Raw genomic sequence first — 15,629 nt, 5'->3', positions numbered from 1 at the left:
TAGCAGAAATATAATGCATAATGATGGATCTGCAGGAGGGACACAAGAACAAGAGTCAGGAACTCTGTCTGGGTCCCAATTCCTAAGCAATATCTGATAATAGGACAAAGCACTCCCAAGTGTTCAGAAAAGTTGTGGAACTCAATGAGATCCCTATTTCTGCAAGCATTCGGAGTTCTCAGAAGGGAAGGAAGAAGCTCTCTTATGTGCAAGGAATCAATTTGACAAGAACCACGTAAGAAAATTAGGCCTCTAGAGAGTAGTCACCAAATAAATGTCTTCTATTCATTTTATCTTTTAAATGCCCATTATGTTGGCAAGGTACCTGGTAGAATTCAGAGACCACCCACAAACACGTGAAGCCTGCCCATTAGGGAACAAGCTAATTAAATTCTCACTATGATAACTTCTTTACATGGTCAACTCATTTAATTATGTTAGCAAGCCTCTGAGATAGAGGTTGTTCTGAAAGTGGGATTGTCTGATACTGCAGTGTTCTTTAAATACACACACACACACGAAAATATACATGTGTGGTTTGTATCTCTGCTCTTGTCTACAACAGTTTTCTGCATGCCATTCTGCAGTTTCTGCCCTTTTGTTGGGGATTTTCTTTTTTATCTCCAAGTTTGGGCCTTTATCAAAGGATGTAAGCTTGCTTTTAGGGGAATGTATAAAATCATACCTGAACTGAGTCCCTTGACAGTTCTGGCTATGCTGACCCTGATCCCAAGACCTCTGCTAACAGGGGAGTGGATCTACTGAATGTTAATGGATGTTGTCGTGACTGTCTGGAACAACCGTACATTCAATTCTAGAGATGTAATCATGACAACAAGGTGTCCACACAGCCAATATTCAGAATCCTTTCTCTCTATTAAAATGACATATTAGATTTTTCTTATTCTAAGGTTTCTTTCCTTCTCTCTTCCCTCCCTTCTGCCCTGTAACAAATTGAGTCACAGCAGTAGCTCACATATAGCCTTTTTCATTGGGTTTGGTAGTGAGCCTGTTGGTGATTATAAAATACTGCAGCATCCCTTGGATGTTGATCAAAATGAAAGAAGTCAGTCCGGGATATGAAATAATAAGAGAGAAAGAGGCCATTTCATTCCTTTCTTTCTGTTTCAAAACCACGGGACCATTCTTATCATTCTTCAAACAAAAAAAAAAAAACAGTCGAAAAACATCATATGCAGACATTAGGCTCTAAAACTCATTAACTATGTAGCACTATCTCTAGGCAACTCCTATTTTTCAGAATTTTGAAATATAATCTGAAGCTTGTGTCTCTCTTTTCTGGGAGACCCCTGTACAGGAGAGGCCAGTCATGAGGTGGGCCAGAGAGTCATGTTTCATCAGATCTTGAGAGCCGTCACAAACATATAGTCTTTCCCATATTCTACCAATCCAAATATAGGCAGTATTTGGTTATCTCCTGCTGTATAAACAAATCTCCCCAAACATACAGGCTTAAAACATCAACAGTTTATTATTATTTGTCATGATTCTATGGGTTGGCTAGGTGGTTCTTTTGTTTCTGGTGGTCTCAGTTGGAGTGCTGGGATGGTCAAAAGGTCAAAAATAGCCTTACTCACATACTGGAGGTTGATGAAGGCTACTGACTGGGAGGTCAGTTGGGGCTGGCAGCAAGGAGACTCAATTCTCCTCTCACGAGGGTCCTCTACATCCCTGCTTGTGTTCTTCACAGCATGGCAACTAGGTTCCCAAAAGGAGCATTCCAAGAGGCGAAGGTGAAAGCTGAAGACTCCTTAAAGCACAGCCTCGGAAACTCCACAACATTACTTCTCCTGCACTTTATTGGTCAAAAGTAAACACAGGGACAGCCCAGATTCAAGGAAAGGAAAGATAGACTTTTCTTCTTGATGGGATAGAGGCAAGGTCACATTCCAAAAGCGCATGTGGAATGTGAGATATTGTCGCAGCCATCTTTGGCAACATGATCTACCACAGGCACCAGTCTGAAGCACTATCTCTCCCAGATCTCTACCATGTCCCTTACCCCATCATCCACTTCAAGCTTCTGCCACAAAGACCCCACCACTTCTCCTCACCCTCAACCAGAGGCAGTCATGCTTTCCTCTCTCCTAGACGTCTGTATTCTGTTGAGGAGTCCTCAAACCTCAGTCATCCATACCCGTGAATTCAGTACTGCTTGAAGCAGTGACTGAACTTCAGATTCAGTTGCTTCTCACTCAAGTTTTTAATGGAAATTTCGTACTCATCTAAGTGGCAGGGAGGGAGTTGTTTGGTCATTATACTATTTATTTTATGTCACAGTCATCTCTATAATGGAAGGAAGCCATGTGAGGTTAGATAACATTCTAGAAACCTTACCACGTGCTAGACACTTTTCATAGATTGCCTTGTTTTCTCTTTGAAAAAGTCCTTTAAGGAAGACAGCATAATTCATATTTTTCAGATGATTAATCTCAGGTTTATGGAAGGTAAGTAACTTTTCTAAGAATTAACACATAACAAATGGCAGTAAGAGGATTCTAACTCTCATTCTCCCCATCTGCCTTTCTGTTAGATGTGTTTCCAAGGTTCAGGGACTGGTTGTTTTAAACTTGCCAGCAACAATGTCTAGGGTAGATGAAGAAGAATAAGCAGAAGCAGAAGGAGAAGAAGAAGAAGGAGGAGGAGGAGGAGGAGGAGGAGGAGGAGGAGGCGAACTTGGAGGACGAGGAGGGGAAGAGGAAGGAGAAGGAGGAAAAGTTATACCAACAGAGGATGTGAAGTAATGGCCCTTGGCCTAAAAAGCTAGACTAGAGGAACATAGGAGTAACTTCTTTTTATACCTTTTAATAATATTGAAACCTTTAGAGGCTTAAATAAGTTAAATACTTATCCCAGATCACCAAACACGTAAATATGAGAGCAGGAATTCGAAACTAGGACTGACACTGAAAGCCCTGCTCCTTACACTGAGTCCTGTATTTTCCAGGTTGTTAATGTCATAGACTTCCGATCTCCTGCTTAGCTGACTTTCAGGTTTGCACAATCAGGAGAGTGGTGAATGCACCACTATTTGATCCAAATTTATTTATGTTGAACTTTGGACAGAGCAAAATTTTAACACATTCTATATGGCAAAAATCATCATGAATAAAATTAAAAGCCATAAAAAACTTGAGAGAAGATATTTGCAAAATGTATCATTAATGTGATCAAATTCTTAATATATAAAGAGCCCTTACAAACCAACAGAGGAACAAGCTAAGGATACGAATACTTTAAGTGTGTGCATATATACATAGGTGTTGGTATAACAAATGCAAAGAAACTATTAAAGGATTTTTAAATCAAAGGATGTCTTTGGAGGAAGGAGGAAATATAGACAGATTCACTTTATGCATATCTGCATTATTCAAATTTTTTACAACAAACATGTATTTCTGTCAGCTGTCTTAGAGAGTTCTGAAAATGGGGGTTCTAGAAGCGTTTTCTTTACTAAATAGACTTCCAGATAGATCTCTCTACTGGGTTAGAGCAATGATCCTTCCCTCACTCCTTCTTTCCCTCTTTTGTCTGAGGTATTTAAGTTTCATTTCTGGCTCTGATCAAGAGCTGAAATTCTGCTGTTTTTTATAAAATCCGTCCAATAAGTAAATATAATTCTTATAAGGAGGGAAAAAATATGGCAGGTATGAATTTTCAAGCCACAGTAATGCACTCAAGTATACAGGAAGTGTTACTCTGTATATTTTTCTATATTGTAACTGAATCTAATTTCCATTTTGAGCCCCAAGTCTGCTGGAGTAGGAGGTATAATTTCTCCAACTCAGGGTAAATTCAGTTGCTTCTTGGTTTTCCCGGTTAGTGTATAATAAACGTGTATCAATGTACCAATCAATTTATACATCTCCACTTCTCATCATATGACATCTAAATTCTCAAAGATTATGTAGTGTGTTGATCTTTACTGTCCTTGGTGATATCCCCAACATATGTGAATTTCCATCTAAACCTCAAACATATGGTTCATGTTGCCGTGCTGCAGCCTCTCGTCTTGACCATAAGACTGATTCAGGACTGTAGGCACTCTTGCACAGCTAATTTTTGTGTCCTACTGGGAACACAGAAAAACTGGACTGTGTTCGACACCTCTGAGGGATGTGGGAAACATAGTGGGACTACCTTAGGCCTTCTCTGACCCTCATATGAAATGAAGCCATCTGTATATACTATACTACATTGTGGTGACACCTGGAATTCTTGTAAGGCTATGGTGTCTCAAATATCCAGAGAGGGGAAGGGAAGTATTGTAGGGTAAAATGTATATGTGAGGGGGCAGAAATAGATCAGGTGATATTCGTCTTGCCACATTTCCTACCCCTAGGAAATCATTGTTCCCTCACAAAGAAAATATATTTCTCATCTAGGTGTCACCCCCTCAAAGAAGGTAAGAATAGAGTTGCTGTCCAAAATTTGTCTAGCATAGTAATTCCCATATATAAATCAGCAAGTAGGTATTATCTTCCCTAGGGTCCCCTTTTGTCAGGTGGATGAAGCTGGATACTGGGTAGATTTTTCACCTCCCTCATTTATGGGTGATTATTTGTTTTTCCAGGCCCAACTGCTGCCAGACAAATCATTCTTATTTACCCCTCCCATCCATGATTCAATGATGCAATCTAAGATCCCCACCTCTGGGACTTAAATTCTAGCCTAAATTGATTTAGCTCACCCTGAATTGACTGAGAAGACCCTAAGGTGACTGAATTTACCTTCAGTTGGCAGGATTAGTTTTTCTGCAACAGGCAGAATGGGGCTCAAAATGCACGCTAAGATCAGTTGTATAAAAGCAGGGATTTCTTTACTAGCTGAGTCTTATATCCTGAAAATTCGAACCCACTAAAAAATAGTAGAGGTTATTTCTAAAGAGATTGTGAAACATTTTGTACAGTACGATCTCAAATTCTTTGAAAAAGGGATATGCATAGAAAAAAGATTAGAAGGGTATACACTCAATTTCACTTGCTGATAACCCCCAAAATCTATAATTCATCCAATAATTCATTCATTCAAAAAACATTTATTGGGTATTGTTATGCATCAGGCACTAGAAATTCAATTCCATAGCTTCATCCCATAGCTTGTTTCTCCTAAATTCCAAACTTATATAGCAAATTCCCTACTACACATGCCCATTTGAGGAAGATAAATATTACTAACCAACTGAAAGTCTATGACCCCACATGAACTGTACCAAACAAGTTTGGGCCAACCTTTGCCCTGAATCCTGAAAGCTCACGATGTAAAAGGGAGGCCGTGTGGCAGAGTGGAGAGAACCCGGGCTTTTAAGTCAGACACAACTGGGCCAGAACTCCTGCTCTACCTCTTATTAACTGTGTAAACTTGGAAAATGTAATGAAGTTCTCTGAGCTTTACGGAGCATGCTTAGTAAAAAGATGAGGAATAAAAGAGATCCTGGTATCTACTGTACAGCAGTTTTGAGCATTTAAAGAAAAAACGTAGAGAAAGTACCTAACAGGGTTTCTGGCCCATACCAGACACTCAGCAGAAGCTCGCTTCCCATCCTGTCATCCTGTCTCCTCCCTTCCGTAGCAGAGGCAGCATTGCCGTAAGTGAAGTAGCACAACTATTATCACAAAAAGCTTTTGGCATGGCTACCATAGAAAGGAAAACCAACACACATTTACTTATGCAGAAAACACAGTGCATTCCTTATTATATTTGCCCAAACCACATGAAATTGCTCATATTCGGTCATTTTTGACCTACAAAAACAACTTCATATCTTTCAATTTAATAGAAGGATCTGCATCTTGAGTTGAAAGAGTGGGACGATCTTCACCCTTTTTCTCTTGAAGTGCGATTTTTACCCCCTCTCCTCTTTCTGCATCTGAAGGTAGACGTCAGGAAAGCACACAGTATGGGTGTGTCTACTATCCTTTTAGCTCCCAAAAGACTACGATAACACAAAGCAATAGTGATAGATCTGCTAGGCAGGATGCTGGAGAGAGAGTCAGGAGAGCTGCCTGGATCCCAGGACTGGAAGTATTGCTGATGACAGGACCTTGGCTGAGTCACTTTCCCTCTGATAGCCTGTACTGATCATCAGGATGAAATTGAGGAGCCTATCCAGCCATCTTGGAGTGTTGTGGAGACCTATGAGACCCAAGCTGGGCAAGCACTCTGGGTTCTCAGCTGAGAAGATCTGTTAAGGCCAAGGAATTATTTTAACAGGAATTAATCTGCAGGAATAACAGAACACTATGCGTTAGGCACTCAAATAGCAATTATTTATGAAGTGTCAACAAACACTTGCAAAACACAAATGACACTCAGATGAACATGGATTCTGCCCACTATAGAATTAGGGAAACTCATGTGAAATGTATCTACCAGTGTTCTATGAGCTTTCCATGTGCTGTCTCCTTTAATACTTAAAGTAAGCCGATGAGGCAACTTTTACTAGTTCAATTCTTTAGATGAGAATTCTTACATTTCATTAATTGAATATTGTAGTGTGTAAGTGGCAGAGTCCAAAATTCACATGTAGCCTTTCTATCTCCCCAGTCTGTGTTCTTTCCTCTCCAGGACACTGATATGGGGATAAGCAAGTTCCTGGAGTGTCCAGCCCTAGGTCTCTTAGCCCAGTGACAAGCATGGCATATCTGTTATCAACACCGCCAAGAAATCAAGAAACATTGAGTGAGTGCTCCTGGGTGTATAACACGGCATGCAGTGGGAACAACGTGAGCAAAGACCTGGAATTCAAGGAAATGTTTAGGCTCCTTGAGAACTGGAACTGGACTGCTGGGGTTGATACTGCAGAAAGGAGTTCTTTGAACTAGGATGATCCCATCAGTCAAAAACCCAACTGTGTATCTCAGACAGCAGTCTAGCACAACTGTAAGCCAAATGAGATGTAAAAATTCTTGGAGGCTTAATGTCCTTCACTGTCAGTTCCACACTTACAAGTTAGTTCAAATTTTAAAAGCAAATTTTAACAGAAATAGAACTAAGTATGTGTCAGATACTCCTTTGGGTCTTTATATCTACCTAGAGCAGATGGGCAAAATTTGAAGGGAATAGCTTTCTCTTTGTTGCTATCCTCTAGTTCAAATTGCAGGTTGAATTTTCTCATCAGAATTGTGGAACACGTCCTCCTTGTTCCTCATCAAACTCCCCTGGGTTAATAACGGGCTGGGAGATGAGTGGTAGGGTGTGGGGGGTGCTTATTTCTGCGGCTGTCCAGAACAAGTCCTGCTATTTATTTCTCTGTGTACGTGTGTTTCTGTCTAGAGCACTTTCGTGTCTTTCTCCTCCTTTGCTGTTGCCATTCTCTCCAAGTTTCTCTTTTGTTCTGTAATTCAGGTCTTTGTCAAAGAAGTTAAAGCAAAATTTAACTGGATATAGAAAATCATACTTGGCCTGACTTCCTTGGCAGTTCCGTATGATATGTCCTTGATGTCAATCTTTGCTGACTGAGAAGTGGACCCACAAAATGTTGATAGACCTTGTGGTGATAAGCTAAGACATCTGGCAGATGGCGCATAACATTCTAGAGGTAAAAGTTCCATAATAAAAAGGAGGGCTTTAAGGTCAAGATGGTAGAGTTTCCAGGCAGCCAATATTTGAATTCTTATTCTCCATTTAAGAAAAATGCAGTGTGTGTTTGTTTTTCCTTATTCAGAGTATCCCCCATAATCCATTCATTTATCTCCTTATTCATTCTCATATTATCCCCAGCCCGGGTAGCATCTCATGTTCAGTGCTTTTCATTGGAAGGTCCGCTGACATTTCGCTGATGTGTTTAAGTTACTACAACAGCCCTTATATATTGGTATCATTTTTCCTTAACAAATGCAAGGAAAGAGTCAAAAATATAAAATGGTCACTGAAAGAAAGAGGCCTTTTCATTCCCTCATTTCTTTTCCAAACCACTCCTACAAACAAACAACTCCTCAGAACAATCCTGGCAGTCAAAGACATCGTTTGCAGACATTAAGCTCCAGACCCACCACCTGTCCATGCTGTGACTCATAATACAAACATAGACCCTCTGTGTAGCCTGTTTCCTAGAACTCTAAAATATAACTCACAGCGGGTGTGTCCCCTTCTGAGACGTCCCTGTGTATGAGAGGCCCTTTCATGGAGTGGGCCAGAAAGCCCATGGTCCAGCAAAGCCTTGCATGAATCTTAAGAGCCTTCACAAACTTGTATTTTTCTCCAAATGTATTAATACAATCTGAAGCACTCTGTCTCCTAGAGGCCTACAATGTCCTAACAGACAACTCCACCATCCACTTGAAGCTTCTGCCACAAAGATCTCACCCCTTCTCCTCGCCCTCATCCAGAGGCAGTCATGCTTTTCTCTCTCCTAGACATCTGTATCCTGTTAAGCAGTCCTCAGGCCTCAGTCATCCATATCTGTGAATTAGATGCTTCTTGCTGTAACTACAGAATGGTCACATTCAATTGTCTCTCATCCGGGTTTGATACTATGTGTTTTTTGTTTGCTTACTTTTAAAATATTCTTTAGAAAGAAAGAAGGGTTGTATAAATCTCTTAAACCTATTGTCCCTAGGAAGACTGTAACTCATTGAGAATGAAGACATCATTCCCCAGGTTTGTGTAAACAATTCCAGAAAAATAGAGAGTGGACACAAAGAACAGAAGACCTAATATAGAATTTGGCAGGCTGACCATGGAGTGGACCTGCTGAAAGAATTATATGGTTGTTCTATATCTATTTTGACTGTCTAGCTCAGGGTTTGGCAAACTTTTTTTCAGTGAAGGGTCAGATGGTAAATATTTTGGTCTTTGGGGGCGATGTAGTCTCTGTCTCAACTATTTAACTCTGCTGTTGTAGTGCAAAAGCAGTGTGGGTGTGTTCCAATAAAACTTTATTTACAAAAACAGAAGGTGGGCTGGATTTGGCCCACAGGCCATAGTGCACAAATCCCTAACTAGCAGATGGTATAGTCCCTAAGTACATGTGCCTGCACATCCAAGCAATCAGTATTCAAATCCCAAGTGTTGGTTAGGAGATGGGGCCTTTATTCCTCAATTCACAGCCTATTATCTCACAGATTCATGTTGTAAGTGGATCCTTACCATTGGTTAGTGCTCAGCATGTTTTACTGGAGTTAATGTTGAGGTTCCTTGGGTACTTGTAAATCACTGCAATATCCTTTGGAAACTGGAATTATTATCTCTTCACAAGTGGACAGAATGTGTTCAGGATACTAAAAAGTAACAGAGAAAAAGAGGAGTTTCCATTTCCTAAAGCTTGGCACCGCTCCTATACATAACTTTTCAGTGTAGTAACAACACTCAGAAGTAATATTCCAGATCAGCCACCTGTTTCTGCTACTACTGCAAATGCAAACATAAATAGTCTTTAGATTCATTTTCTAGTTGTCAGTATTCTTGCCTCCTTTTAAACTATAAACATGGCTAATATTTTGCTAATATCAGAATAGAACCTCAAATTTTGAATGTCAAATGAAGAATAAAATAAAATTCAGAGATAGTGACAAAATTTCCTTTGCTGCTGCTTCCATTTATTTCAAGATTTACCTAATCATGCTACTATACTTTTGTTCTCAAGTTGGGAAATCCTACCTTTGACATGTAAACCTACTGGACACTATTTACATATATATTGTGTGGTTTCCACTTGTTTGCCTCTCAGAGATCGATTTTACTTCTAAGTTAGAGGAAAAAGGTTTGCTTTAACAGTTGCCCAGAGAGATGTTATCTCCCTTTATTTTCTTCTTAAGCAGACCTCATTTCAGTCTTGAGTATCCACTGATTAATTTTCAGTCTGATCACATTGCCCACATTGGGCCAGACAGATACACAGTTCTCTTAGATCATCTTGCCCTAATTTTCTGGAGCTGCGCCTAAGTTCTGGAGGGTGGAGTCTTATATAGTATGAGAACATTGTCGGGGGAACCTTCTGGTCTCCGAATCTCTTGTCCAAGAAGGTATCTGCTGAGACATCTCTATCACATCTGTTGCTTGGTCATCTGTATATACCAGTGGACCCAGAGGTATTGAAATTAGTCATCCTGAATACATAGTCCTTTGCAACAAATTTCTGCCTACTGTCTCTGTACTAGGCTTCCTGTGATTACCTGGTAGTCTTTCTCACTACAGTCCTGCATTTATCAACAAGGATGTTATACAGGCTGGTGCCTCACTACGGTCATCTTCCCTTGCAGACACCCTTTCTTTAAAGGCCAGAGATCCAGCATAGCTTAGATATATTTGGGTCATTTTATATCTCCTTTCCTTCTTCTTGAATCTTTCCTAAATTCTGCCACCTCGTGAGTCATACTTATGCCGTCTATTCCTTGGTTTTCTTCCAAAAATATCTTTCTATGTTTTCCCTAGGACTTCTGACGTCTGTTTTTATCCCAAGCCTCCTAATGTGTCTCCTGGACACAGCTTAGATTTTGCTTAGTAAATGCAAATGCGTTTCAGCCCTACCACCATAGGATTACTGCCAGTTCTCCTTGGTCGAAGGAGTGATACACAAATCCTTCAGTAATACATGTGGTGTTATCTCCATCTTTAGTCCCAGACTTGGATAACAATCAACATTGCCAGGAGATTATTATTCTTAAACTTTCAGGCTGCTTGCTTATTTCCAAATTATTTGAGGGTTTAGGAAAGCACCTCATGTAGCTCCCACGTATTTATATTATTCTCCTTATTTTTGGTCTTCTTTAAAAAATAAATAATTGATGACAAGCATATGACCAGTTTCATCATACTAGTTGAGGAAATAGTTGTATTTTCCTAGTCCCTAGAGGCAGAGTTTGGGCTAATATTACTCTAATTACCTGGCAGGTTTTCTTATTACAAGTCTGTGTTCAAGCATGCACGTTATCATCCTTCATGTTAGTCTCTCTTGCGGAGGCCCTTTCTCTCAGAGGAAAGCAGTACATTTTGTCAAGGCTGATTTAATGCAGCTGTTATGCCAAGGCTGCTTCAAAATGTCAGTGTTGAATGTCAAAAGGCTGTTTTTGATTACCAAGCTATGTACGCAACAGCCATCCCTGACCCTCACCCTATCCTTGACCCTTTCTTCTAGAGAACAGACCAGCTTTTCTCTTAACATTTTCCACTTTCAATGTCTGTGGTCAGTAAGTCTCTGTGGGATCTAGGGCTATTTTTCACTCTTTATCCAGTCAGCTTCTCAGTGGAAAGTCTTACAGGATATTTCCCCCATCACTCGCATCTTGATGAGACCACTGGCATTTCTCCTGCATCTGATTTACATAGTCTAGGGGACTATGTATCGTCCTTTTTTTGACACATTATTACCTAAAGTTCATCTTTTATTCGGATTTCCTTAGATTTTTACCTAATGTTCTTTCTCTGTTCCAAAATCCCATCCAGGATATCACATTACATTCAGTTGACATGTTTCCTTAGGTTTCTCTAGACTGTGACAGTTTCTTAGACTTTCCCTGTTTTTGATGAGTTTTGAGGAGTACTGGAGAGGCATTTTGTAGAATATCTCTGAATTGGGATTTCTTTTTTTCTTATGATTAAACTGGAGTTATGGGTTTTTGGGAAAAAGGCCACAGAGTTAAGGTATCTTTCTCATCACATCGAATTTTGATATTTTGAGGAACCTCCCTACTCTTTTCCATAGTGGCTATGGCAATTTACATTCCCACCATCAGTGCACAAGGGTTTCTTTTTCTCCACATCCTCACCAATACTTGCTATTTCTGGTCTTTTTGATAATAGCCATTATAACAGATGTGAGGTGATGTCTCATTGTGATTTTGGTTTACATTTCCCTGATGACTAGTGATGTTGAGCATCTTTTCAAGTACCTGTTGGCCATCTAGGCGTCTTTGAAAAAAATGTCTATTCAGATCTTGTGCCCATTTTTAATTGGACTGTTTCGTTTTTTGCTATTGAGTTGTTTGAGTTATGTATATATTTTGGATATTAGCCCTTTATTAAACATATGATTTGCTAATATTTCCTCCTATTCAGTAGGTTGCTTTTTCATTTTGTTGATGGTTTCCTTTGTTGTGCAGAAGCTTTATAGTTTGATGTAGTCTTACTTGTTTACTTTTGCTTTTGGTGTCAGATCCAAAAAATCATCACCAAGACCTATGTCAAGGAGCTTACTGCCTATGTTTCCTTCTAGGAATTGTATGATTTCAGGTCTTACGTTCAAGTCTTTAATCCAGTTTTAGTCAATTTTTGTATATAGTGTAAGACAGTGGTCTAGTTTCATTCTTTTGCGTGTGGCTGTCCAATTTTCTCAACATCATTTATTGAAGAGACAGTCTTTTCCTCATTGTATATTCTTGGCTCCTTTGTCATGAATTAATTGACCATATATGGTGTAGGTTTATTTCTGAACTCTCTATTCTGTTCCATTGATCTATGTGCCAGTTTCGACGCCAATACCATGCTATTTTAATTACAATAGCTTTGTAATGTATTTTGAAATCAGGAAGCATAGTGCCTCCAGCTTTGTTCTTCTTTTTCAAGATTGCTTTGTCTAATTGGAGTCTTTTATGGATTTACACTTTCGTATCTATTTTTTTCTTTTATTTTCTGAAGTAATGTCAATTCTTGAAAATGGCTTTGGATGTACTTTACTCAGTCTCCAAGGTCGAGTCTCACCCTTTTAAAATGTCACATAATTTCTCTGAAATTACACCCTCATCTGTATTGCATGAAGCCAAAAAAGAATTTACAGCACGTTAAATGTACTGGATATTATCTAACTCAGGCTTCCATTAATAGACCCTAATAATTTCTGATGAAAATATATTCTCCTTCTTTAATTTTTAATTGCACAAATAGTACATTTTCATTATAGAAAATTTAGAAACATACAAAAGTAGAAAGGAGAAAATCACACTTTCCACTTCCCAGTTAAAAACATTACTAACATTTTATGTTTATGTTTTATTAATTTGAAGGTGTATATATGTATTTACATATATCTTTTACAAAACAATTACAACTTTGTTGCAAGATATTTTCCCATTTATTTTTATTTATTTTTATTTATTTGTTTTTGGATGTACATCATAATATATTTCGAATTCTGTGTAGATTACGTCATGTTCACCACCCGAAAACTGATTATACTCCATCCCCTCACATGTGAACCTAATCACCCCTTTTGCCCCCTCCTTCCCCCTTCCCCTGTGGTAACCACCAATCCAATCTCCAATGCTATGGGTTCGTTTGTCGTTGTTTTTATCTGCTACTTATGAGTGAGATCATATGGAATTTGACTTTCTCCCTCTGACTTATTTCACTCAGCATAATACCCTCAAGGACCATCCATGTTGTCACAAATGGCCAGATTTCATCATTTCTTATGGCTGAGTAGTAGTCCATTGTGTAGAAATACCACATCTTTATCCATTCCTCCCTTGCTGGGCACCTAGGTTGCTTCCAAGTCTTGGCTATCGTGTATAATGCTGCAATGAACATAGGGGTGCAAGTATCTTTATACCTTTGTGTTTTCAAGTTCTTTGGATAAATACCCAGCAGTGGGATAGCTGGATCATATGGTAGATCTATCCTTAATTTTCTGAGGATACTCCATACTGCTTTCCATAGTGGTTGCACCAGTTTGCACTCCCACCAGCAGTGAGCAAGGGTACTCTTCTCTCCACATCCTCTCCAACATTTGTTGTTTCCTGTCTTGTTAATTATAGCCATTCTGACCGGAGTGAGGTGATGCTCCATTGTAGTTTTGATTTGCATTTCCCTGATAGCTAATGATGTTGAGCGTCTTTTCATATGCCTGTTGGCCATCCGTATATCTTCTTTGGAGAAATCTCTGTTCAGATCTTTTGCCCATTTTCTAATTGGGTTGTTGGGTTTTTTTGTTGTTGAGCTGTATTAATTCTTTGTATATTTTGGATATTAACCCCTTATCTATTATATGGTTTGCAAATATCTTCTCCCAATTGTTAGGTTGTCTTTTCATTTTGTTGATGGTTTCCTTTGCTGTGCAGAAGCTTTTTAGTTTGATGTAGTCCCATTTGTTCATTTTTTCTTTTGTTTCCCTTGCCCGGTCAGACATGGGACTTGAAAATATACTGCTCAGACCGATGTCAAAGAGTGTACTGCCTATGTTTTCTTCTAGAAGTTTCATGGTTTGGGGTCTTACATTCAAGTCTTTAATCCATTTTGAGTTGATTTTTGTGCATGGTGTAAGGGAATGGTCTACTTTCATTCTTTTGCATGTGGCTGTCCAGTTTTCCCAACACCATTTATTGAAGAGACTCTCCTTTCTCCATCGTATGCTCTTGGCTTCCTTGTCGAATGTTAGCTGTCCCTAAACGTGTGGGTTTACTTCTGGGCTCTCTATTCTGTTCCATTGATCTGTGTGTCTGTTTTTGTGCCAGTACCATGCTGTTTTGGTTACTATGGCTTTGTAGTATATTTTGGAATCACGGAGTGTGATACCTGCAGCTTTGTTCGCTTTTCTCAGGAATCCTTTGGCTATTCAGGGTCTTTTGTTGTTCCATATAAATTTTAAGATTCTTTGTTCTATTTCTGTGAAAAATGTTGTTGGAACTTTGATAGGGATTGCGTTGCATCTACAGATTTCTTTAGGAAGTATGGACATTTTAACGATGTTAATTCTTCCAATCCAAGAGCTCGGAATATCTTTCCATTTCTTTGTGTCTTCTTCGATTTCTTTCAACAATGTTTTATAGTTTTTGGAGTACAGATCTTTCACCTCGTTGGTTAAGTTTATTCCTAGGTATTTTATTGACTATCTCTCTGTCGGGATATGTAAGAGATACTTACATATTAAATATATTAACCTTCTGTCTATAATATATGATTCTAATGTTTTATTACTGTTTTTCATATGCCTTTCAATGGTGGTTTAGGCAATACAAAAAGTGGTTTTTATTTATCTTTTGTTTATAAAACACATCTCATTGTAAAATATTTAACAGTACATTGACATACATTCACAAAAAGCATTATCGATCTATAGAGTTTGTAGTGGTTTAACAATCTCTACTAGATCCAAAACTGGTGGTGACCAGAATGAGGACCGCACTAACCTTCTGACAGTCCGTGAGTGAATATCAGCCCATTGGACCTGAGAATCATACCGGATATTAATTCCCTGTGCAGTCACTTCCTAACTGAGTGACCTAAATCAAGATACTTAACTTTTTAAGCCTTAGCATCTTCATCTACATAATGGAGATAATAATACCTAACTCAAAAATTTGTTGTGAGAAGAGGTAAAATTTAAATGTCTCAGACATGATAGCTTCTTTTCCCCCATGCCATCTTCTTTCCTTCCTGAGGTCATTTATATGTCTGAAGACCACACTGACTAGAGACCATCCAATCCATGTGGCCCACAGATCCAGGCTTCTTAGTCCAAACAGCAGGATTGCAAATCCACCATTGATATCAAATGATGCTTATTCCTTCACTCAAAAAATATTTATTGAGCACCTATTATGTGCCAAGCAGTGAACAAAATGGAAGATCTGCCATTTTAGAGCTTATATTCTAACTGGGGGAAATATACAACGGACAAGTACTTATTTAATAATATGTTAGACAGTGAGGCATTTTAATATAGTAAAGAAAGT

This window comes from Equus przewalskii, chromosome X (assembly GCF_037783145.1).
Source record: "Equus przewalskii isolate Varuska chromosome X, EquPr2, whole genome shotgun sequence".
In the NCBI taxonomy this organism is placed as follows: domain Eukaryota; kingdom Metazoa; phylum Chordata; class Mammalia; order Perissodactyla; family Equidae; genus Equus; species Equus przewalskii.
This window is presented reverse-complemented; position numbering follows the sequence as displayed.